The following is a 25,831-nucleotide window of genomic DNA, read 5'->3' on the forward strand; positions in this document are numbered from 1 at the left end:
AGAACAACACTAACATTAAAATTCTGAGCATAAATAAGAAACAAATAGTGAGAATAAAATGGAGAAATGAAAAACACAAAATCTAAAGAAAGGATGAAAGAGAAAAACAGAACAGATGGAAAAGTAACAAAAGTCACAAAGGTGGTGAATTTTAACCCAATCATATAAAAAAATTACATCAAATATAAATAGTATAAACACAAAAATTAAAATACAGAGATTGTCTGATTAAATAAAACTACAAGACCTAGCTATTTTCTCACTAAAAGTAACCCATTTAAAATATATAGACATTATAGAATGTAAACAAAAGGTTTGGAAAGAAAGCTGTTTTAATATCATTTAGAATTCAGAAAAAGAATATTATGGTTAAAGAGGCTCATTTTATAAAGATGAACAACTCTAGGGTCAGGAAAACACAAAAATCCTAATGTGTGTGCACTTAACAATAAGGCTTCATTAACATAACCAAATACATTAACATAAACAAAGCCAACCATACAACTGAGCAGCAAATAGTGAATCTAAAATTACACTGGGGGTTCAGTCCTCTTTGCTCAGTAACTGACAGGAAAAGGAGAGAGAAAATCAATAAAGATAGAGAAGATGTGCACAATGCTATCATCCAATTTAACCTAATTGATATGTGTAGAACACCCTATCCAACAACAGGAGAATACACATCCATTTGAAAAGCACAGAGTATTCACCAACATAAATGACATTCTTGGACATAAGACAAATCATAACAAATTTGAATGAATTGAAGTTATACAAAGCATGTTCACTGGCCACAAAGAAATATGCTAGAAGTCAGTATCAGAAAGGCATAGAAAATATCCAAACATTTGGAAACTAAGCAATGTATTTCTAAATAACTCATGGATCTGCAGGGAAATATTATAAATAAAATGAAACAATAAAATGAAAAAATGTATAGGTTATCGCTTAATCAGAGCTTATTGACTGTTTATATTAGAAAAGACAAAAGATCTCAAACCAACAATTGGAACTTTAACCTTAAGGAAATATAAAGAGAAGAAAGAAACTAAACCCGTGGCAAGCAAAAGGAATGAAATAATAAAACACAGAAATCTATAGTTGAGAGCTGAAAACAGGACAGAAAAATCAATGGAACTGAAAGTTGATTCTTAAGGCAAAACATCCACAAAATGGAAATACTACATCCAGACTGACCAAGGGGGAAAAAGAAAAATAAGACAGAAATGGCAAATGTCATGAATGAGAGAGGAAACACTGTCACAATACTTACAGACATTAAAATGATAATAAGGGAATACTGCAAACAACCACCTTGCCTGCAAATTTCAGTCTCTGGGATGAAATGGATTAATTTCTTGAGGAATGTGAAGTGTCAAAGTGTTCTTAAGACTAAATTAAATTTGTCCATAAAAGGACTCTGGTGAAGATAACACCAGGTCCAGGTGACTTCACAGGCAAATTCCACAAAACATTGAAAGAATAATGCTGATTCCATCTCAACTCTGCCAGCACAGTGAAAGAAGAGAGATCACAGGTCAACTCCTTTAGGAGGCCAGCATTTCCCTGACACCAAATCTAGCCACACACATTGCCAAAAGAGAAAACTACAGACCAGTAGCCCTAATGTCACAGATGCAAAACTTCTTAACAAACTGCCAGCAAATCAGATCCAACAATGTTGAAAACAGTTAGTACAACAAAAACAAATTGGAGTTTATCTTGGGAATGCAAGGCTGATGTCATATTAAAAAGTAATGATTTGCAAATAAGTGGATGGAATTGGAGCATGACTGCTAAGTGAAATAAGTCAATTCCAAAAAACCAAAGGCCAAATGTTTTCCCTGATAAGTGGAGAATGATATGTGTGAGGAGTGAGACAAAAATGGAGGAACTTTGGATTATGTAGAAGGAAATGAGAGGGAGAGGGAGTATGAAAAATGGTGGAATAAGACAGACATCATTACCCTATGTACATGTGTGATTACACAAATGGTATGAATCTACATTGAGTACAACCACAGAAACGAAATGACGTATCCCATTTGTGTACAGTGAATCAAAACGTAGTCTGTAAAAAATGTTTTAAAAAGAGTAAAAAAAAAAATAGCTAACATTAAGAACTTTGAATTTCAAAAAAGAAAAAGTAATGAATGCCCTGTATCATATTAACCATCTATCAAAGAAAATGTCATTAGTATATCAATTGATGCTGAAAAATGTTTGACAAAACTCAATCACCTTTCAGGATTCAAACTCTCAGAGAAATAGATATATGAGAAGCTTGCTCAACTCTATAAAGAACATTGGCAATACCCTGACACCTAACATTACAAATAACAGTAACAGACTCATTCCCTAAGATTGGGAATGAAGCAATAGTGTCCACTCACCTCCTGTACACAGCACCTAACTGGGGGTACTGATTAGTGCATTAGGACACGGAAGAGAGAAAGTGTAGACAAGGGAAGAAAAGAAGGGAAGGGAAAACCGCCTCTAGTCACAGAAACAAACTTGTTTTCATTAAACATTGTTAAATTGTTTTTACAAGATACTGGAATTAATAAATTCCTTTATTAAGGCCACAGGACACGGATCAATGTATAAAGATCAAGCTTTTCTCTATACAGTAGCAATAAACAGGAAATAGAAAATATTTTTTAAAGTAGCCTTGACAAAAGCACCCCAACTATGAAATAATTCATTAAACATCTTGGAAAACGGGCACAAGATTTCTTTGTGGACAGCCACGAAACAATGATCACAGAAATTAAAAATCTAAGTAAATGGAGACAAATAATATATTAGTGAATTGGAAGGCTCAATATTATTATTTTTTTTTTTTGGGAGAATGGGGAAATCATTTAAAGACTCGGTATTATTAATACGTCATTTCTCCTCAGAGTGATCCATAGACTCAGCACAATTCCAATCAAAATCCCAGCAGGATTTTTTTCAAAAACTGATTAAAAAAATTCATACGAAAAACAAAGTAATTAGAACAGTCAAAATAATCTTGAAAAAGGGACACACCATACAGCCTGTTTTTCAGATTTTCTACAAAACTGTAGTCATCTACACAGGGAGGAAACTGGAGAGCATACAGACATATAAATTGAAGGAACAGGGCAGAGAATCCAGAAGTGGACCTGTATAACATGATCTAGATAATTTATATGACTGATAATCCATATAAGTTACATTAATTTACAATGAATGGTGCTGAAGCATTTGAGTAGCCAAATAGTCAAAAAAACAAAAAAACAAAAGTGCATCCTTGATCCATACTTTGTTCACTTTATACAAAGATTAACTTGAAATGAGCAAACACCAAAACAGAAAACTCTAGAAGAAAATTAATGAACTCTGACTATACCTAAAATCTTAGAAGATCCTCACAAATATAACAAAAAAAAAAAGAAAGAAAGAAAAAAAAAGAAAACTGCTAAAAACATCTACAACAAATATGTAAAACTACTGTGTTAAAAGTCAGGATGGTGGGCTTCTTGGGGACAGAAGAGGCCCAAGGTTGGGTTGGGGTGAAGGAGGCTTCTTACTGAGGTACTGCAAATGTCACTTCTCTCCTCAGGGTAGCAGTTCCAAGAGCACTCACTTCGTGATGATTTAGCCGAGTATACATTGATATGCAAATGTGCCTATATTTGTATGATATATAAAGATCATTATTTTAACAGATACACAATGGATGTTATCCAATAGTCTCCATTAACTTTTGAGTTTTGGTTCTTTACATATAAGGAGATTCAACTAGAGCATCCTAGTTCCTTGCTTTGAGAAAAGGGGGAGCCTATTGAATATTTCTTAGCGTGTCCTTTTGTGGGCCTACAGTTACATATTTTGGATTGATAGAATAATTTGTACTTCCATCACTGATTTTTCAAGTTAGAATGAAGAATTAAACTTCGTATAAGCAATATGCTCCCTAAGTGGGTCCTTAAAGCAGGGCCTTTGAGCTTCTATGAGATCAGTGATCTTCTCCCCAGGTTATCTCTGACCTCATTTCCTTCTACTCTCCAGTTTGCTCCCTTCTCTACAGCTACTGGGGACCCTTTAAGATCCTCTATCACTGAAAGTCCATTCCCTTATGGCTTTTAAGTCATTGCACAAAGATGGTCTTCTCACAGAAAGTCTACCTTGATGGTTCTGTTGCAAAGTGCAACCTTCATCTCTACCATGCTTACATATTTTCTATAGCATGCATCACCATCTAAGAAGTTATACCATTTGCTTTTGTATTATGTTGATTTTTGATGGTATTTTATACCTTCTCCCATTAGAAGTGAGAGGATCTCAAAGGGGTTTCCACCTGTGTTGTTCTCTACTACATCCAAAGAGTAGAGTAGCTGCAGAATGAACTGAATGAATAATTGTGACAAGGATCTAGATAATAATAAAAATAAAAATTTTAAAGAAAATATAGATTTCTAAGTACACCAGGGTATATTCTTATTATATAAATATCCACTGCTTTCCCAACTTAAAAAAAATCTGTTTTGAATAAGTCTTTGAAAAAATCTATCATATTGTCTTATTTAATGATTAAACTGGTATAAAAGAGTTCTGTAGATAAATGCAGAAACTAGGTCCTTCTTAAAAGGAACACAGAAAGAAGCATTGAAAAGAAAGCCCTCAGGCTACCACCTTGACCATTTAGAATCATTACTTTGCTCTTATTTCAGAGAGAATGAAAGAACTAGCACCGCACATCTATATCTTTTATTTTTCCCTTTTCAGATCCAAAATATGAAACTGGAGGAAAGAAAGCTCATTTCAGAAGAGCCTGGAGATAAAATATCAATACTCTTCTACCTGATTCTGTAATATGCTAAAATCAAAACATATTTAATTACTGCAGTTGAAATTAGTAATTGTACTTTTAACACCATAACTGTCATGGTTTGGATGTGAGGTGTCCCCCAAAAGCTCACATGTGAGACAATGTAAGAAGGTTCGGAGGAAAAATGATTGGGTTGTAGGAATCTTAACCCAATTAGTGATTTAATCCCCTAATGGGGATTAACTGAGTGATAACTGAAGTGCTAGGGTGTGGCTGGAGGAGGTGGGAATTGAAGTGTGGCTTTGGGTATATATTTTGTATCCAGCAAATGGAGTCTCTCTCTTCTTCCTGATCATCATTGCAAGCCATTTCTCTTTGCCACACTCTTACACCATGATGTTCTGCCTTACCTTGAGCTCTGGGGAATGGAGCTGGCTATCTATTAGATTGAGACCTCTGAAAGCTTGAGCCCTCAAATAAACTCTTCCTCCTCTAAGATTGTTCTGGTCCAGTCTTTTAGTCACAGCAGTGGAAAAGTTGATTAATACAAAAATGAAGGTCAATAGATACTCTGAAAATTCCTTACAGTTTTGTATGACATTATTCTATTCACAAATTTCCATCCATCTCCATCCTAGTCAGGATGTCAATGTGAGCATTATTAATCTCATTGAAAAAAAAAAAAGAAGTAACTGAAGGTTACCAAGCAAGGTAACCAGCAAGGAATGGCAAAGTTGGAAAAAAATATTCACACTAGGCTGCAAAACACTAAGGATCCAGTATTAGCTGGCTGAACGTCCACATAGATGCTCTCTCCACTAACGGAATTGAAAGCTTGGATCGAATCAGTCCTCACAACTGTAAGTAGCATATTCTTGCTGAGCCTTGATTTAGCAAAGTTCTCAGATGAACACATCATTTATAAATTCAATAAAGTAGCAGAAAATAAATAAATAAATCTGCACCATAATAATAAGCAAAAAAGCTCTGAGCATTGCTTATAGATGATATAAGTATCATTAATTTCAAAATATATGTTGAAGTTATCATCAAGAATATAATTTATATGGATTTCCAGTTTTCCCAGCACCATTTGTTGAACAGGCTATCTTTTCTCCATTGTATGTTTTTGGCTCCTTTGTCTAGTATGAAGGTACCTATATTATGTGGGTTCGTCCCTGTGTCTTCTATTCTGTACCATTGGTCTGCCTGTCTATTTTGGGCCAATACCATGCCATTTTGTTACTATGCTCTATAGTATAGTTTAAGGTCTGGTATTGTGATACCTCCTGCTTCACTTTTCCTGCTCAGGATTGTTTTGGCTAATCAAGGTTTCTTATTCTTCCAGATGAAGTTCATGATTGTTTTCTCTATTACTATGAGGAATGTCATTGGGATTTTAATTGGAATTAAATTGAATCTGTATAGGGCCTTTGGTAGAATGGCCATTTTGACAATATTAATTCTGCATATTCAAGAACATGGGAGATCTTTCCATCTTCGAAGGTTTTTGTTCAGTTTCTTTCTTTAGTGTTCTGTAGTTTTCATTGTAGAGGTTTTTCACCTCTTTGTTAGATTGATTTCCAAGTATTTTATTTTATTTTTTGAAGCTATAGAGAATGGAATGGTTTTCCTAATTTCTCTTTCAGAGGATTAATCACTTATGAATAGAAATGTATTAGATTTCTGCATATTGATTTTATATCCTGCTACTTTGCTGAATTCATTTATTAGTTCTAGAAGTTTTCTAGTGGAGTTTTTTGGATCCTCTAAATATAGAATCATGGCATTGGCAAATAGTGACAGCTTGAGTTCTTCTTTTCCTATTCATATCCTTTTAATTTCTTTGGTCTCTCTAATTGCTCTGGCTAGTGTTTCAAGGACAATGTTGAATAGAAGTGGTGAAAGAGGGCAACCCTGTCTTGTTCCAGGTTTTTTTTAATTATTAAATTTTTTAAAAAATTTTTACAGGTTGCACTTTGATTCATTGTACACAAATGGTATGCCTTTACTCCATGTACAAACAGAGAAACAACATGTATCCCATTTGTTTACAATAGAAAAAAAAGAATGATGTTGGCTGTGGGCTTAACATAGATAGCCTTTATAATGTTGAGGTATGTTTCTACTATCCCTATTTTTTCTAGTGTTTTAAGCATGAAGGGAATGGAATTGGAGAATATCAGGCTAAGTGAAAAAAGCCAATCCCAAAAAACCAAAGACTGAATGTTTTCCCTGATAAGTGAATGATGACATATAATGGGGGTGGGGAGGTGATGGGTAAGAGAAGAATGGAGGAACTTTAGATTATGTAGAAGGAAATGGGGGGTATGAAAAATGGTGGGATAAGACAGACATCATTACCCTATGTATATGTATGATTACACGAATGGTATGAATCTACATAGAAACGAAATGATGTACCCCATTTGTGTACAATGAATCAAAATGCAGTCTGTAAAAATAAAAAAGTGATTAAAAAAGAATATAATTCATATTACTATGAAGGTATGGTGGAATTCATGACAATACTGTCAATACTTTAGGCATATCAACAGATATTAACCATATAGTTTATATTACATGGGTATTTGTAATAAAATAAGACCTTCATCTCTAAAGACTCTTCCAATTTGAAAAGTCAAAGCTGCAGAGTCTGAGACAGATCTCTTTATGACAAATCTAGAATTCTGTCTCCCCCAGAAGTTTTTATAATTATATGTCTTTTTAGCCTCAGGAGCTATTGCTTCATCTCAAGCTCAAAGCCTAACATGAAATGCAGGTAAAGACTGAGCTACTCTGCTTGATCAACATTTGTGATTGGCACAGAGGAAGGAGACTTAGGACATTAGAGAGCCCTGCCAGTCAGGCTGCTTCTCCCCACCCACACTATTCTCCAAGGAACTCATAGGACACTGTGGAGCAGTTTCAAAATAACCACTGACAATGGGTGAAAAGTCATATAACTTCTAATATGCTAATTAGAAAATCATGAAAAATCCAATCCCCTTCAAATGGACAAATAATGTGAATTAGGAAAGTAGCTACTAAACATAGGAAATGATGCTAAACTCACTAAAAATCCTAAATATGCAAATTAAAACATTGAAATCCTCTTTTTTTAGGCAACCTTTTTGAAAAGATGGAACATGCTCAAAGTTAGTGAAAGTATAGGGACTCAGATATTCTTACACATTATTGAGAAGAATGAATTGAGGCCCTCTTTTGAGAGGGCTATTTCAGTAGGTATCAAAAGGAAATGTACACACATTTTTGACTCCACAAGTCCATCTTTGAAATCTATCCTGTGGTAAGTGTTAAAATTTCATGAAGATAATTACACAAAGACATTTGCCTTTTTGGCAAAAATAAAAAAAAAATGAAAACATGCAAATTCTTTTCAATAGGGAAGTGACTGAGAGAGTCATGGATCATGCATCCTATAGAATTCTATGACATAATTAAAAAGACTAAGACCCATATACACTGTGGTTCTGAGAAAGACACCAAACATATACATTGTTGAGCAAAAAATAAAAATAAGATGCAGAACAATATGTATCCCACTGTGTGGATATAATCTGCATATTTTTATGGTGTACAGAAACTTCCAGAAGCAGATACACAGACCATTAACAGTGGCTTCGTCTAGGAAGAGGTCTTGAGAAGAATTTCACTCTTTATTTTAGATACTTCTATAAAATTTGATTTCAAATGGAAGATGAATTACTTTTGCAATAAGAAAATTAAAGAGAAGAACACTGTAGGGTATCATGTGTCTTTCTACATATAAGTGGTTTGAATGAGGAAACTTAATCCTCTGTTACACATTAAGCTCAAGACCCTGGGTCTGTTCCCTACTTGCATACCTTTTTGCTTGTAAAGCCTATAAAATTAAGATAGCCAGGCACACTTTATGGGAAGCTAAGTACTTATACATTCTGAAGACAGAAAACATGAAATAGTTCTAATAATGGACAGAAGGATTTCAACTATAAAAAAGGATTTAGTGGCATTAATAAAGAACTTCCTTAAAACAGCAAGTCACTGTTAAAATAATTAATTGAGCAAAGAGTACATGGAAATGGAAAGCAGTCAATGGTGAAGCCTGGAAGTTTGCAATAGCCCACATGTCATGCCTCAGCAACTCATGCAAAAAATGTCTCTGTAAAAAAGTGGATCAGCATACAAGTCCATAAAAAGAGAGCTTTAAATTTTAAGTGGTTTTGTATCTACTGTGAGTATAAAGGTTAAATGGGTATTACAAGAGCAATAATTCTTTCTGATTAAATTTTTATCCAAAGATAGAGTAAAATGTTCAAAGGGAAGTATAGACTCTGTCAACAGATACTGAAGATGCTGTGAGAGTTAAAATCGACCTGGCTGAGCAGGAGCTTTTATTTATTTATTTATTTAAGCAAGAGGTGATGTTGTAAAATTGGAACCTTATTGCTGCAGCAGACTGAATGAAAACCTGTTAAAAGGCAGTTGACTAATTCTGGATTATTTTTATTATTGCAAAGACTTGGCTTGCACTGAAGAGGAAAGAAGCAAAACAACCACACACATGTAGCTGAACTGGCAATTAAATAATTATTCATTACAAATAGTTAATCACCCTTTTAAGTGAAGAGGGTGGAACCCAAACTGCAGCTGTATTTTAAGATACCGAGCATGAAAATTCACTAGCAAGTGACAGAGTTCATAAAATCTAAACATAAAATCTAGACAGACGCTTCACACAGAATTCGAAACCTCCTTTTGCGTAGGCATTCATTCCCTTATTTCTATTCAACATCTTCCCAGCTCAGGCTCCCCAATTTGTCATTAGTCCTTGATCGCGTCAACATGTGGCCACATTAAGGTCTTACTAAAGTGTTCCCTGACACTAGGTATTATGTATCATCAATTTCTCCCACCTCCCTGAGTAGTATCGCAAAGCAAGCACACTTTGAGTAGTATCTCAAAGCAACCACACGGCCAAATGTTTTATGTACACTTTAGATGTACATAAAAGAACTGGATCCTGTCCAGGACAAAGCAATGAAGATGAATGCAGGGAGAGAGCTGCAAAGCTGACCTGTGAGGGGAGAGAAAATGGACTTGGACGTTTAGCCTGTAGAGAAAACAGTTGACAGGAGAACTCAGATTTATCTTCAAATGTCCAGGACAGTGAGCGGACATTATTTTGTTCCTGGAGTGAGCTATATTTATGAGTCACACTGTCTACTGTATGAGAAAGCATGAGAGAGCAGCATCAAGAGAGTCACTCCTAAAGACTGATTAAACTCAAGTTTGAGTTCTCTAATATCTGTTCTAATTGGATAGGCTGCCCAGTCTCTCTAGGTCTCAGTTTTCCCCTTTATTGAATAGAACGGATCAGAAAATCCATACCAAAGGATGAAATGCACCTCATAAGTATTCACTGACTACCTAAAATGATCACTGTTACTCGCAGTTCACGTGTCATGCAAACATTAAACGCTAACCACAGATATACAATGTATGAATGGTCTAAAATGCTCTGAGTACCTGGGTCAAGCCCTACCCTGGAGTCTCCTTAAGAATGAGATATTCCCACTCTCCTAGTGAAGGTGGTAGATGGTTTAGGGAAGTTAATAAACTTGTCCAAGTTCACAAACAGATGTTTTCATCATTGAGTTCAGCTTGAGCTTAATACTTCCTGACCTCAATGCATTTTTTTCCCACTAGAAGGAGCTCTAGGAAACTGAAATGAAGATCAGTTATAGTCCCTTCTCTCAAGCTACTCTTATAGGAAATATAAGACACACATGAATGCATAAGCATATAAATTAAGATAACCTATGTCATAAAAGGAGCAGAAGAAAGCGATGACTTCCAACTTGGGAGATAAAGGGGAACTTTAGGGACAAGATGGAAATGGAATTGATCTTGCAAAATTCAGACAAAAAGATGTGAAAGGGCATTTTAATACCTGGCAGAGGATGAGGAAAAGCGGAGGTCAGGAACAGATGGGACTTCTGGGGGAACACAAAGCAGGTCAAGATGGTTGCAGTGTAGGATGTGTGAAATGAGGTAAGAATGGATGATCTGGGTCAGAGGTAAGACTTTGATCTCTCCAATATGTTGGTGTCTAGAAGATTCAATGATTTTAATTTTGTGGGCAACATTTAATCTCTAGGAACACTCACTCTTTAAAGCCTCAGAGACAGATTGGATTGAAATAACTTCAAAATGCTTTACCACCCCCTCAATTATCAATCACATCCTTTTGTATGGGATGCACTGCTACCCTCGACCTGGAAACTACACTGAGGAAGAACATTCTGATGACCTGACCTCAGCTTTCTAGCAAACCCAGGACCAAGACAGATTGCATGTCCTGTGGATTTCTGTCCCCCCTGGCTTGTCGAGTCACCAAAGCCCGCAGTCACTAGTCCAGGGCTCTGGGTTGTTTGTGTTTCTAAGACAGCTAGTTAAAGATAATCCATCTAACAGTTATTCTATTCCTTGGGAGAAAATAACATCAACATATTCATTATTGGAGGTAGGAGTTTTGAGCTCCAATTTTAAAATTAGTTCAAGTTTTAGAAGGAGAAAAAAGGCCATTTCAGTGGGGAGAAAAGAAAAGGAAGGCTAAGAGATCTGGTTCAATCAGAAGGGATATTTTCAACATTATAAAGATGAGAGAACTATAATGAGATCCATGTAGAAAGGTGGAAGGTACCCTGACCTAGGAACTGGAAGGATGTCATCTAGACCTATTCTTGAAAACTTTGTCAGAAATTTGTTGCTAAGCTGGAATTGGTGAGCAGAAGAAAGGCCTGGAAATAGAGCTCCAAATCCAAGGTGTCTTTCACTAAGTGGTGTGGTGACATACACAGCTGGGCTCACATCTGGGACAGCAAAAACCTTTCCTCCTCAGGTTGGGTTTTTAGCTCAGCTGTGTTTAGCTCAGGCTCTTCTTACTTTTAGCTCTAGGAAACAATGAGGAGAGTTGGAGAGATGTTGAACACATGGTGTGTGGCTAAAAACCACAACGCTCAGGGAAAAGGTTCTGCCATCCACTACTCAAGAAGCTGCTTCCCTATCCCCGCTATTGCCAGAGACCTTTCAGGAAAAGCCTGTGATGGATGAGTGGTGTAAGAAGTAATAAAATGGCTGAATTTTCTTTTACTTTTGGGAGAAAGGCCAACATGCTTAGCAAGGCCTACGTTCTTCATGGTCCACCTCTCACACACATCTGGCATTAGCTTCTCCCTCAATCTCAGCTCTAACCACATGGGCCTTCTTTCAGTTCCTAGGTCAGCAGGCCACCAGTCTGAGATGTCTAAACTCCTACGTGCTCACCCCCACAGTTCAGCCGAGTGCCACTTCCTCAGCAGCGTCTGCCCTGACCCCTCCGTCTAGGTCAAGTTCCTTTGTTCTACTTCTCCTGGGACAATGCCCCTTTCTTCTAAAGATTCTGTCCATTTCCTTATTAGAAGAGAAACTTCCAGAGATCAGTCACTAGTCTGCTTTTGCTGACCACTGAACACCCAGCTTTCATCGGAGCTTTGTTGAATAACTGAATATATATTTTTGTCCCTCACAAACAAAGTAATACCCAATAGTCAAGGTGGAGAAATTAGAGGTTGAATTATCCAGTTGGGGGAAATGGAATCTATTTATTGGTCATGAATTCAAATCAAATCATTATAGAAAATATATAGAGGCAAAGTAATTATAAAGATAAATAAGTCACAAAATCTGATTGGGAAAATTCCAGGAAGGTATACCAATTCAAATTGAGCTCTGATGATGGCGGTGGTGGAGAAGGAGAGGAGAGAGGGCAAGAGAGAGAGGAAGAAGAAAAGGAGAAGAGGAGGAGGAGAAGGAGGAGGGGGAACAGCAGTTACATGTGCATCAAACCACTTCCTCTTCTTTTTGGACACAGAGTGTGGACATATTTCCAAGTCTTCCCTGCAACTACAGCCAAGTGACCAGTCCCAGTCAATGAAGTATCACTAAAGGAACTGCATTACACTTCCAATCCTGGCCAGCAGTCATTACCACCACCACCTCACTAGATCCTGGATGCTCTCTCTTCCCTTATCTGCCAGATACAGAGAATGTAGCACAGGACACCTGGGCTCTGAAGAACTGTGGAGTCAGTGGTGGAAAAAGTCCATGTTCCTGCATCTCCAAGTAGAAAGCAGCTGCTAAACACTCAATGGCATGTTATCAGACCAAATCAACTTCTATTGTGTTAAAGCACTGAGTTTTGGGGGTTTGTTTGCTATCATAGTTAACATTATTTGCTCAAATAATATGTAAGACATTAAGGAAATCACACATACACAAGCATATGTGCATATGTAAATATGTATTTGAGCTACCTTTCCTCTTAATACTTTTAGTGAAAGTATAGGGGTAGATCTGAGGAATCAAATCTACTTCGAGCATAGCTGTTCACCCAGTTCTGCTGCTCCATTGCTGCTTTGGTCTTAGGAGCTCAGGTCAGGACTGGATCTCATTTCTACTTTGTCTAGCTCTTTTCCAAAGTGGAAGGCAATCCTTGTCATGGCCAGGTGGTCAACGGCCTCAGTCCAAGACCTTCATTAGTGAAAATACAGGCGGATTCCCTTAGGTCCCCTTCTGAGCATATCTTAACTGTTATCAACTGCTTTGTTGAGTAGAATTCCAAAGCCATGGCTTTTTCAATGAATCATTTTTTTAACACAAAGAAATGATTTTTGAAAAAGGTCACTTTCTTTATTGCCCCTCCTTGTCCTCTAATATGAGTTCAGCTAAAAATAAATTGGGATTGAGAGAGTGGTAGGACATGATGACAAAGTTACTTAATCTGCAGTTGCAGAAAATGCCAGAAAATTTGAGAGAACTCACCTTTTATGCTAGTGATAATTGGGAACTGGGGAGTTATCTTCCTCCTAAATGAGCCATTAAAAGTCAGCCTTTTATGTCATATTTGATTATTAAATTATTTGAAGTAATAATAAACTGTCAATGTCTGTGCTTCACTTTTAGAGATTCTGATTTTATTGTTATAGGTTGAGATCTGGCCATCAGAATTAAAAAAAAAAAAAAAAAGAGAAAAACTGGTGTAGACACAGAAAAGAAATAATGAGACACCTTTATGTACCTACCAACTATAAATACAAATTACATATGTATGAATAATATAATACAGGGAATAAACTATAATTTGCTTACAAAGACAGCACCTAAAAAATCAGGCAGAATTAATTGCCTGAACTACCTTTTCTTGTCCTGATTTCTGCCATTCAAATCTATAAAGTTGGAGGCTCATGAAGAGTCCCGGTGAGAAAGGGCTGGCTGGAGGTCACACATACACAAGTTACTTTATTACACAGAAGACCAAAGCCCCTTGTAGGCACAGGGATGTGAGGGCTGGGGCAACCATATAGTTTCCAGCTCTATCTCAACACTGACAATACTGGCCCCAGGACCGGAGGCCTGGCCCCATAACCTAAAGTGTTATGGTTTAGATACGAGGTGTCCCCCAAAATCTCATGTGTGAGAAAATGCAAGAAAATTTGGAGGTAAAATGACTGGGTTAGGAGAGCCTTAACCTTATCAGTGTGTTAATCCATTGATAGGGATTATCTGGGTGGTTCACTGTAGGCAGGTAGGGTGTAACTGGAATAGATGGGTCATTGCAGGGTGGCTAGAAAAGGTGGCTCATTGGGGTTGTGCATATTTTGTCCCTGGTCTCAATCTCTCTCTCTCTCTCTGATTCCTGACTGAAATGTCCTGAGCTGATATCCTCCTCCACCCTCTTCTGCCATGATGTTCTGCCTCATCTCTGGCCCAGAGCAATGGAGTTAACCATCTATGGACTGAGACCTCTGTAACCAAGAGAACCAAAATAAACTTTTCCTCCTCTAAAATTGTTCCTGGCAGGTCTTTTGACCACAACAGTGAAAAAGCTGACTCAGAGAGTAAACCCAATTGAATAGGAGGCTAGAAAAGCTGCTCACATCTTCATATGTGAAGGGGATGCCCCTCAAGAGGACTTGAATACCCCTTTGCTAATTAATAAAGCATGTATGCCCCAAATGAGTAGGCTTCACTTCACGGGGAGGCTGGCAGCTACTCTTTTCAGAACATCAGTGAAATGATTGGTTAGATTCCTGATGTGGGCTGCAGTTTCATCATCAGCACAACGAGAAGGGAAGGTTCCACTCGGGTATCTTTAAAATCTCTTTGTTCCATCAAAAGAAACTTCTCTGTGCCTCTAAGGCTGTCTGCCAGCTGCTCAAAGTTGCTCTAAAGCTAACAGACACCACAGCTGGACTTCTTGTGATGCGGACCAGTGCCCACCAGAGGGACTAGAGGCACACTCACTTGCAGTCTCTGGCCCTGACTTCTCCTCTATGGAAGTTTCAAGACTCTGCCACTTCTATTTTTCTTCATAAGAATCTTCCCTCACACCAAATAGAGAGGAAGCTTAAGACTATATTTAGCATCATCCTTACCTAACACTATCCATACAAATGATACCTGGATGCAGTTCCTCAGGGAATCCCAAAGGTCTAATTATCGGGGTGGGTGGCCAAGTACAGGAACCCACTTGGACTTTATTTTCTTTCCTTCAGAGTTCAATATGTATTATAAGTGAGTGGGGATGAAAAGGGACCAATTCACCTCACCTATTCTTGCTTGCTTTTTGCTGTTTCTCCTTTGCTTCACAGTCAGCCAGGTATACTTACAACTCAAAGGTATCGCTGGGCTTTTGGATGCACTACATGGATAAGGTAGTTCTGCCAGCTAAGAGCAGCTCTTGTAAAGCAAAGGGAAGGAGCAATTCTAAAATGTAGTCATTGCAGGCTTGACTTCTTGCCTCATAACTTTAACATGGGGTTCATGGGAACCTTAGGTAGAAAGGTAGGATTCGGTCCCCATTTCTCACCAGTAACCAAACTGTAATGCCCAGAACACTGTGAGGTGAAGAGAGTGAGTTTCATCAGGAGGGAAAAGGATTAGGACATCACAGCTCCCTTCTCATGCTGAATCCACCTGATTGTGTCTGACACTAGGAAAGATGGAAAACAACTCTTGAAGGGGGCATCACGCAGGCATTTTCTTACGTAAGGAAAGGGCATAAGATTGTTATCTGATTGTTATTGTCTGAAAAACTTTGAGAAGAGGTTAGGCATGATTTGGGTGCTTAGAGAGGGGTGAGGAAACAGAGAGGGGAAGAAGACAGTGGGAAGGGAGCCTGGAATAGGAGCAAAAAGAGGGCATTTGATTGGTATAGAAGACTGTAGGGTTTGCCTTGGCTTTGCCCCAACATCACCAGAGCTTATTCATTCAGTACACACTAAAGAGCAACTAGGTGTCGAGTTATGGCAGGGAGGGGGTTAGTAGCCTTCTCAGTACTACAGGGGGACAGAAGTTTTCCCTGTCCTCAAGGAGTGGGATGTAGTCAAGCAAACACCAAATTCATACTTAAAAATGATAGGTGCCCTGAAGGCGTGGTTCCCTAGCTTAGGACCAGTCTCTAGGCAACCAGCTCAGCCAGGTGGGCCCAGCTTTCCTGATTTGTAGTTTGAGATACTTTCATATATAACATGACATATCAGACATGTTATAGTAACTGGTTACAAAACAAAAACCCTACTCACTATGGATAAGGAACATATTAGGCAAAAAAAAAGCAACTGGGGTTAGAATGGCCAGGGATGGGAGGATCATCAAAGTCTCCTGGAATGGAGCCAGCAAGGATGACAGCAGCCACAGAAACTGAGAAGGGGCTCGGAGAGCTGATGATGCAACACTTAAAAGTCAGCAGTGGCCAGACCCTGATTCATTCCAGTCTACACAATGTAGGAAAGACAGAGAGAACCTAGAAGAAAATAGAAGATTGTTGGCAAGATTCAGAGGAAATGACTAAAAGGTTTGGAAATGTGGGGCTGTGCAGAAGGGTTGTGGAATTGTTTAGCCAGTACATGATCCTTTGCCCCACAGACACCCCTTTAGCTTAAGTGTAGGGCTTCAGAGTCAATGAAGTCATTTTTGTTTAATTCAACCCCTCTGTCAAGAAACATATCGAGTGCTTCCTATGTAGAATGCAAGGGGGAACAAGATACCATCCCTGACCTTTGGGAGAACTAGTGGCTACTGGGGTGCGTGAGAAAGAGATAATTTAAATATAATTTCTAAATGCTGTGATGGGGTAAAGCAGGAGACTGTCACAGAATGCTGGGTACCCTATAAGAATCATTTTCATTCTTGAGAAACACTGATATCTGAGGCCGGAGGGAGAATAATTCTTGACTAGTGATGGGGATGGAAGTGAGAAAGTTAGGTATTCTGTGAAGGGAAAATATTTGCCCAGTGCCAGAAGGAAGAGATAGTCTCCCCATTTCAGAAGTGTGTGCCTGAGTGCATATGTGCGCACACATGTGACTGTGATTGCAGCCTTTTTACGTCTAGTTGGAGGAGTATGAACTTTTTCTTCAAGGTAATGCAGTCATCCAAGAACTCTGAAGGAACTTGCCACACAAATGAAGGAAGCAAAAGTATAACATCCGAAGTTGATTAATGAGTGGATGAGAGGAGGGACTGAAAGAGGGCAAGAGTCCAGAACACTTCCCATGCCTCTAATTAGGGTACCCTAGGAAGTGCCATTTACTGAACAGGAACACAGAGCGGAAAGGTTTAAAAGGGGGAAATCCTGGCTTTGGAGTGAAGTGTCACACTGTGAACCTACATGCTTATTTAGGAAGACTGTCTGGGAAGCTGATATTCATAGTCTGGAGTCCAGAGAGAGATCTGGGCTGCAGATCTTGGCCAGGGTTTTCAGCACACAGATGATATTTGTAGTCATGGGAGCAGATGAAATCACTCAGCAGCACAGAATGAGACCAGATAAGGGATTAGGGCAGAACTCAGAAAAACACTGAATTTAAGGAATGAAGAGAGGAAGGGAAATCTATTAAAAAGAGTGGGAAGTTGTGAATATGGTGGTAGAAAGAAAACCTAGAGTGTATGGTACTGCAGAAGCCAAATGAAGAAAATGTTTCAAGATAGTGCCAACATCTTCAAAGGCTTCAGAGGGCTGAAGAATGGGAAGGACTGAAAAGGCTTCAGTGATTAAGAACCAAAAGAAGTCACTGGAAATGAGGAGTTGGGTGTTAAGTGGAGCCATAGGGACAAACCAGATCATAGGAAGCTGAACTGTGAGTTGGAGGTGAGACAGGCAATGAGAACAGGTGTGTGCTCAGGTGTGTGTGTGTGTGTGTGTGTGTGTGTGTGTGTGTATAAAAGTGCCAGTGAGAGCAGAGTTGTGGAATTGTGTATGTTTAAGGGCTTTTCATTTTTGTTTTCATTTCTATATTACTGATTAAATTGACTTTTTAGCAGCTAAAACAGCATTTTTATTTTAAATACACAAATGTCATTCTTTATGAATTAAACATCAACTTTCTGATAAACTGTAGATTCACCTGAAGTTGAAAGAAATCATGCAGAGATCTAAGAACCTTTATCCATTTTCCCCCAATGATAAAACTACAAATGTATAGTATGAGATTATGGCCAGGATATTATATTGATACAATCCACTGATCTTATTCAGATTTTCCAGTTTTACTTCTACTTATTTGTCCATATGTCTATGTGTTCGTGTATGTACATGTGGGTATTTAACTTTCTGTAATTTTACTACCTGTATTGATGGATGTCTGTCACCACAGCTAAGATACAGAGCGGGCACATCACACAATGATCCCTTCTATTTCCCTTTTGTAACTGCATCTACTTCTCACCCCTGCCTGTAGCAGAGTTCCCTGCTCCCCATCCCTATCGCTGGACAATCACTAATCTATTCACCATTACTATAATGTCATTCAAGAACATTATATGGAGACTCAAATGGTATATAACCTTTGGGGATTGATCTTTCCCCTCAGCATAGTAGTCTTTGGAGAAGTTGTTGCAGTATCAATAATCCCCTCCTTTTTATTGCTCAACAGTATTGTAGGGTAAGAATGTAACACAGTTTAATCATTCACTTGTTCAAGGACATTTGGGTTGTTTCCAGCTATTACAAATATAGCCATTATGAACAGATATCTGAGTGAACATGAGCCTCCATCTTTCTGGGATAAAAGCCTAGCAGTGCAATTGGTGAGTCATGTGCTACTTGTAGGTTTAGCTTTAAAGGAAACTCCCAAACTCTTATCCAGAGTGATTGTATTACTTTATATTCCTCCAGCAAAGTATGAGTGATCCAGTATCTCCACATCTTCTCCGGAATCGATGTTTAGCATCATTAGCTATTAGGGAAATGCAAATAAAAACTATAATGAGACACCAATACATACCTACCAAAATGGATAACATAAAAAATAGTAACAATACCAGCAAAGTTTCTATTGAGATGTATCAGCATGCCCAATGTATTTGAAAGGTTGGGAGGAAATAAGAGTGACTAAAGAGGAATTGAGGAATTTAAGGAACCAGAAAGCTGGACACTTTAGGGGTCATGAAAAGAGTACAAGACAGCAAAGGAAAATGAGAAGTAGATTAAACATAAAATCAGGAGTCTGCAGGTGCCAAGAAAGTTGGGAGAAAAGCTTTTTAGGATGAAATGACCATCCCTCACTGAGATACCACATTGAATGAAAATTGATCTAGATTGGCAGTTTCTGTAATATGGAAGTCACTGATGCCAATGTGGTCAGCATAGGAGTAGAGGAGACAGGGGCCAGGCAGGATAAGAAAATGAGGCAGCATTTCTAATAACCGATTTTCTAGACTTAGAAAGTGGAATGGAGAAATTAATAGCTAGAGGCAGCTGTGGAACCACTAGAGGAAAATAAGGATCCCTGCTAAAATGCAACTGGATGCTGTTGAGAAGAATCCAATTTGGAGGGAAAGGCAGAAGATGTAAGATAAAGAATGGATAGTCCATGAAGTAATGGTCTTGAGAAGATGATGAGAGAATGAGATCAGAACATGTATTTAGACCAACTGGCATTTGGTAATCTAACAGATCAAATTTGATAACAGAATCTGGCAGTTTCCATTTCTACTATGAAGAATGAGGCAAGGATATCTCTTGAGAAAGAGATAGTGAGGATGGGGGTAATTACAAATCAGGGTAGAATATGTATTTATAAAATACTTGAGGGCTGAATGGGGGGATGCAAAGTGAAGTCAAGGCCTAAATCCTATTTGGTCACAATGTTTAATGATAGTAATGTGTTTGGCTATGTGTTTTCTCTAGCAACATTCAACTGCTTTGGCAAGCAAAAGACAAGTTGTTGGGTTCATTCAGACTGAAATATTGCCAGGGAAGTGTACAGGAGAGAGGGGACAAAGATTGAGGGAAGACATTGTAATAAAAATTCTTCTGGTACATTTATATCTATTTGCCAGAGAAAGTATGATCTCAGATATCCATTAGGAGGCAAGCACTTTGTTAGGCATTTAACCCAAATGAACTCAGTCAGTCTTTCTGATAATCCAACATGATAAGTACCTCCTTTTATCAGTCTACTTTAATGGACAAGAAATCCTTGCTTTAGAGAATCAAAGAATCTTGATCCCTGCCATTTCATTTTATCAAGTAGAAAGCAGCAGGGTCTAGATTCAAACAGATGTCTCTTCAATTTAAATGTTGAGCTTTATATAACATTTTGTGGCTTTCTGTATGTGGAAACTGAGCCAAATGGCAAGGATGGTCCCAAATATCAAGAGACACTGAGTTTGGATTTTTGGATTTTGATGTTTCTAATACAAATTTGCAGATGCCAATAAAGTCAAGTTGCGTTTATCTACAAAAGGGATAGACTGGTATCACCAGATAATTTCTATTCAGCACAAATGAATAACTATGATCCTTTCCCAAGAAGATAAGACGTTGTGGGGGGTTGGTGCAAAGTATGTCATGGATGCATGTAACAAAGAGGTCCTTTCCCTACATTTCACTTTCATGCTGGAAAGACCAGTCCAGGTCACTTTCTCCCACAGTCAATGACAAATGGGTTTTGCATAGTGTCTCTGAGGAGTACCTGTCAGTCTCTGCTCCTTTCCTTCTAGTTGCAGGGTGCTGGGTATCCTTCACATGCCTACCTTCCTGTTTCACATAAGGAAGAAATTGAAAACCCTTTTTATTTCTCTCCATCGGTTCTGTGCAACAGATATATACAAGACCCTTCTAACTACCTTCTCGCCCACAAACTCTCCAATGCTTGCAGTCTGGGTCCAGAAGGGCCTTTCAGCATCTAGATCCAGGCTCTAAATGTAACTGGACAAGGAGATTGCTCAATTTCCTCTGAGAGTGTGATCCATTGCCTAACAGAGGAATGCATCTCCTCCATTACTGGAATCAGCTGCCCAGTACTGGAGTTACTGGAAAGAGCTGTTGCGATTGGACTCTTGATTAAATATGTAGGTTTCCTGGAGTCTTCTGAAAGGGACTTGGGCTCCATCTGATGAAGACATGAAATCAGAAACATGTATGATGGGGAAGGTAGAATGTGGTTTTGAGGTGGGATGGCTGGGGAGTTATTTTAGTCAGCTTTTTTTTGTTGCTGTGACCAAAAGATCTGACAAGCACAATTAGAAAAGGAAAAAGTTTATCTTGGCTCATGGTACCAGAAGTCTCACTATATAAATGACTGACCCCATAGCTCTGGGCCTGTGGTAAGGAAGAACATCATGGCAAAAGTGTCTGGTGGAGGAAAGCAGCTGAGGATGTGGCACCAGGAAGCAGAGAGAGCTCTACTCACCAGGGACAAAATCTAAACCCTAGAGGCATGCCCCCAGTGACCCACTTCCTCTAATCACACCCTATCTGCCTTTAGTTGCCACCCAGTTAATCCCTATCAGTGGATTAATCCACTGATTGGGTACAGCTTTCATCATCTAATCATTTCACCTTGGAACTTTCTTGCATTGTCTCACATATAAACTTTTGAGGGAGACATAATATCTACACCATGAAAGGAGTGATGTTGGTGAGATCAAGAAGGTGGAAAGGAAGGATTTATTTTTGTTGTTGTTGTTGTTTGAAGGGAGGAACAAGTCCAGCCTGAAAGTAAGCTTGGACTTCCACAGGATCATGCCACTGGCTGCACAGCCTGATGGAGACTAGGAGCCTGAGCTTGAGTTTATTCCCTCACTGCACTGCTATTCACTTGGGAATGTCATCCTCTACTGAAGCCCCACTGCTCTCACTCCTGAAGATGGATTTGGATACAAAGTGAGCCTTCTGTTGAAAGTCCTTCAAGGGGTTCCATTGGCTGCCTCAGTTCTGACCCTGGTAGGCTGCTCGTTCTCACATGTTATTGCAGATTCACTTTGCTTAGCAGAGAAACTGAAGAAATGCTGCTCACAGCTCCTGGAAATCCACAGGTTTGATTTCAAATCTACCAAAAAAGTCCTTGAAGTGGTCAACACATCTGATATGGGTGAATTAATCAGAACTCTCTATCCTCCCAGACCATTACAAATATGTCCTATCTAGGAAAAAACTAAGAAGTGACAAAATTGACTTACAGATGCTCTAAGTGACAAGATATGGAGAAACAACACCTTGCATTCAGATCCTTTGATTCTAAATATATATATATTCATATATATATATATATATATGAACACAAATTTAGAATGGAAATGTTTAATGAACTAGGAAGCTCTAAATAGCTATTATCATTCTTAACTCAACAATTAATAAACACCACCTGCACCAAGAGTGCTAAAGATATAATGAATAAGTTACTCATTGAAGGAGATGAAACATATAGTTTAAAAACATTACAAAATGATGAACATCTTACATTTCATTTCACTTCTACTTAAAATTGAGAGAACAAGGCCTAGTACACAAACTTATTTTACTTCAATTAGATGTGTTCTAAAATTCTCCTTCAACTTTAAAGCACATCAGATATCCGACTCTTCTTGTTTTGTTTCTGTTCCTGTTTGTTTTTAAAATGAAGTTCTACATGCCCCCTTAAATCCACTTCTTCATTTAAGGCAATGGAGATTCTACTGCCCAGACTAGAATAATACAGGCATGCTGGATCAATCCAGAAGTAAGTAGTCAGGATCCTGAGAGGCTTTGATACCAGGACAGACAACAAATGGATGAATGATCTAGAATTTACTGGAACAGGAGAAGATTCAGATGGACTTGAGAACTTAAGGTTGTCAAGTGGAAGATGTGTTAGCTATTTTCTCAGAATCATGAGTGGATGTTGTAAGGAAACAGACTTCTGTCCAAAATAAGAAATAACTTCATAACTTTTAGAGAATCCAACAAAGGAAACCTTGCTTTGAGAGCTAGCAAATTTCCCATCACTGGAACTCCATGAAGTTTTTTTTTTTTTTTTTTTTTTTTTTTTTTTTTTTTTTTTTTTTTTTTTTAAACTATAATGGTAAATCCATTGCAAAATTGCTTTGCAAAATCTGTTGCAAAAAGACTTGAAAATGAGTAAGCAGCCCTCTGTTTCTTTTGTACATTGTTTACTTGGTTACATGGCACAAAATGAAAGGCAAACTGCCTATTCCAAGACCCACCCATAGAAAGAAAACCAAATAGCACAAGTAATGAGCTTGAAGGAGCTTTTCATATTCTAGCTTCTGCATCACCTAATCCATGCTGCAGCTCCACACTGATCAACGATGACCCTGGTTCCCTCATCCCTTCCTTGGTTATCTTTTCACTTTTTCTTTCTTTTCTTTTTGGCACTGGGAAATGAACCTGGGGGCATTATATGACTGAGCTACATCCCCACACCTTTTCATTTTTTATTTTGAAACAGGGTCTCACAAAGTTGCTGAGTCTGGCCCTGAACTTGTGATCTTCCTGCCTCGGCCTCCTGAGTCGCTAGGTTTATAGGTGTGTTCCACTATGTCTGGTCCCTTCCTGGTTCTCCTTTGTCAATTGCGCTTAATGAAATAACTCATTGTTCATAAAGTCTGCTTTGCAGTTTATTTTTACTTATTAAAAGAATTTGTCGGCAACACGCAGTTTCTCCAACATCCCTATCTCTTGATCACATTATCATCATGTACCTTTCAGAAGGGGAGGCAGTAAATTACTTCAAACTGGATGAATTTCTAAAAGTGCAGTAACATCCCTCAGTTTTTAAAGGGCAATCCTTTTTTTTTTTTTTAAGTTGTCATTTGAATTCAAACTCTTTGGAAAACATGCATAATAATCTTAATGATCCCATTGAGTAGTTTAAATTCAAATTGTGTAGCATTTGAAATACCATACTGGCAGCACTTTCCATAAATTACTCTCAAATTCAATACATCCCTAGGCACACACACGCACGAGCGTGTGCGCACATGCGCGCGCGCACACACACACACACACACACACACACACATACACACACACACACACTATCATAAGAACCATACTCAAAAATCTTTAAATTACAGTTTCTTTTTCTTGTCTCACTTAAATTTTTACTTGGTTGGTATATTAGTGCTGTAGTGTCTGTTTATAAATTCCTGTATAATTTTTCTAAGAAAAATAATTTTTTGGTGGACATAAATTTTTTGATCCTCTCATGGTAAATGGAGCTCTGCTTTGTGGTAGGATTTCTGGCTTGGGCATGAGTATGTACTTACGGATGTGTGTCTTATTGTTCAAGTCTGATCTACTCATTTACCTTTTGATTCACAGTATACACTAGCACTTTGAGGAAACAATAGGAGGCTGAATCAAAAGTTGACACCTAACCAGCAAGACCTCTCCCTAGGGTCTTAATGACAAGCTCTGATCCACAGCAGAATTGGATTGATTACAACTCATAAACTTAATAGTTAAAGGAATGAAAATCCTCTTGGGCATAAAAGATCCCATTTTCACTTTATTTCTAGTGTCTGTGAGAAATAGTATTTGTTCACCAAGCTTGTCAGTAAGATTTCAGAAATTGGGAAATGCATATAAATGAGCTCTGACATATTCCACTTGTAATATAGGACCCTCAAAAAGGCAATACAGAATGGAGGCTTCCTGCAGTAGAACTGCAATCCTGTCCAACTCACAAACCTAATCATAACTTCACCAAGGAAAAACTCCTCCATGAACTTGACATAGGGATGTTCTTTGCCTTTGAATTGTACTGACACCCATCCCTCTTTGATGGAAAACTGCTGCAATGTTTGATACCACTTAGAACATCAATGAAATAGTAATGATTTGATACTTGAAAATAATTAGAATTTTTGAGACTGATAAAAGACTTTTTTGATGATGTTAACAGCTCCTACTGAATATAACAATTCGCTGACTTAAGAAATATAATCTATTAAACTGCAAATTCTGGTTGGACATCAGCTGGTTAAAAGATAATGTCACAGCACCCCTTCATGCTCAAAACACTAGAAAAAATAGGGATAGTGGGAACATTCCTTAACATTGTAAAGGCCATTTATGCTAAGCCCATGGCTAATATCATTCTAATGGTGAAAAACTGAAAGCATTCCCCCTAAAAACTGGAACAAGGCAGGGATGCCCTCTTTCACCACTTCTATTCAACATCGTTCTTGAGACTCTGGCCAGAGCAATTAGACAAACCAAAGAAATTAAAGGGATACGAATTGGAAAAGAAGAACTCAAACTATCCCTGTTCGCTGATGACATGATTATATATTTAGAGGAACCTGGAAATTCACCAGAAAACTCTTAGAACTCATAAGTGATTTCAGTAAAGTAGCAGGTTACAAGATCAATGCCCATAAATCCAACGCATTTTTATACATAAGTGATGAATCTTCAGAAAGAGAAATTAGGAAAACTACCCCATTCACAATAGCCTCGAAAAAAATAAAATACTTGGGAATCAATCTCACAAAAGAGGTGAAAGACCTCTACAATGAGGAACTATACAACACTGAAGAAAGAAATTAAAGAACACCTTAGAAGATGGAAAGATCTTCCATGTTCTTGGATAGGAAGAATTAATATTGCCCAAAATGGCCATACTACCTAAAGTGCTATACAGATTCAATGCAATTCCAATTAAAATCCCAATGATGTACCTTACAGAAATAGAG

General features: G+C 38.1%; 1 protein-coding gene across 20 annotated transcripts in view; it reads right to left on the reverse strand.

The window, feature by feature from the left end:
* LPP (LIM domain containing preferred translocation partner in lipoma) overlaps positions 1-25,831 on the reverse strand; it is a 655,110-nt gene that overhangs the window by 64,381 nt on the left and 564,898 nt on the right. The window lies entirely within an intron of this gene.

Source organism: Sciurus vulgaris (genome assembly GCF_902686455.1).
Source record: "Sciurus vulgaris genome assembly, chromosome: 10".
In the NCBI taxonomy this organism is placed as follows: Eukaryota; Metazoa; Chordata; class Mammalia; order Rodentia; family Sciuridae; genus Sciurus; species Sciurus vulgaris.